We start from the raw sequence: 1840 nt of genomic DNA on the forward strand, positions 1-1840 counted from the left end.
AACAGTACGACGCAGTGTTTTCGGTGATCGCGTTATAACTGCTCGGCGGGGAAAAATGAAAAAAAAAAATGTAAAAAGGGCACGCAGTTGGATACTTTGGGCTACAAAAGTTATACACAAGAATAAATACACCACTCTCTGAAGTACGTCAGCTTTGATATTGATCCCAGGCACAGATATACCCATGTGTCGGGTTTTCTTGTACTTTCAGGGTTTCCGAAGATTTGAGTATATGAATATAAGAACGGCCCAAGTCCATGGAAGACCATTTTGAGTAAACAAAAAAAAAAACTTCATATCTTTTTTATTTGTCCTATAATATTCTATTTAACTGTGATGGGAAGGCAACATTGTATGTAAAAACTAGAACACATATTATCATGACGATTAACATTTACATTAATTGTGGAGAGGCCATTTTGTGTGGTGGACTTGGGTCGTTCTTTGATTCATATACATGATATTCTGCTATAGAGATGAGAGAAGGATGAGAGAGGGCGCTATTATATGAATGTAAGAATGACCCAAGTCCTTCATTCTTACATTAATATAAGATTTAACTCATTCATTTCAGGCACTTCCGGGGTAATTAGGATTTATCATTTATACACAAGATGAGTCCATGTATAAGCTACAATTTCCCATGTCAAACTGAATTTGGCCAAAAATTGGACTTGGGTCGTTCTTATATTCAGGTCTTCATTTATTAATCCGTATAAATAAACAAACAAATATAATATATAAGACAGCGAAACTTCTGAGTAACAAACCTCGGGAATGAGGCGTCAGATGATCAGATTAACAAACCCAATTTTCGTTTGGGGATCAGCGAACGTGGTGGAATACGGAATGTGTGTGATGGAATAACGGACCTTCGGAAAACAAGCATCACCCATAATTACTGTACCATATATATATATATATATATATATATATATATATATATATATACTATTCTGACGTGGGAAATTCAGGGGCTAATAAAAAAACAGACAAAAATTAAGGAAAGTATAATTTAAGAGTTTGTTCGCAAAAACCGATGAGTCCATTTTTGAAAATTTTGAAGTACGGTCCCTGTCATAAAGTACAAAATAATACCTTTTAAATGATATATTGGTCACTACATATAAAGGTACATTTTTGAAGTTATTGTCAAAAGAAGCAAAAATTGTCTTATTATTCTCTTTATTTTTCTTGACCTTTAATTGCAAATATCTCCATTTGGCAAATATGGACTCATCGGTTTTTGCGAACAAACTCTTCAATTCTTTCTCTGGTATGCCGTCATTTTGGCTGTGTACGAATTTGACGTAAATTACATATTGGAAGTGTGATATGAATCGAAAGAGTACAAGTGATGCAATTTATGATGACAGGTGAATGTAACACTGTTTATGGTTGTGTAGACATTTATGATTAACCTTGTTTGTCTTGGAATAGTTTATCAGACTTCAACAAATTTGATACAATTCATACTGTCATCACGTATTAATGTTTTGTCGATATTGCATGAAGCTATAGGGGAGAATATTTATGAACAGCAAAATGTGTCTGTCTCCACTGAATCTAATAGGAATCGGTAAACCTCTTCTTTGCTTGTTTGTTGCGTAAGTGTGCTTTGTTTTTAAGACATCTACTAGATTGTTATTTGCAAAAAAGTGATTTTTAGATAAAGCATGTAAAGTATACAAATTTATCAGTAATTCATTCCATTATTTATATAAAATTATGTGCATAATTCACAGAAACACCAATGCATTTGAGTATCCTATAGGTGTAAAAAAAAATATGCCCTGACTAGGTCTACAGTGTGAAACATCTATACAGTGTAGAAGTGTCC

The sequence above is a fragment of the Diadema antillarum genome, unplaced genomic scaffold (genome assembly GCF_040938485.1).
Source record: "Diadema antillarum isolate AM-2024a unplaced genomic scaffold, OU_Dant_1.0 seq00001196_RagTag, whole genome shotgun sequence".
In the NCBI taxonomy this organism is placed as follows: domain Eukaryota; kingdom Metazoa; phylum Echinodermata; class Echinoidea; order Diadematoida; family Diadematidae; genus Diadema; species Diadema antillarum.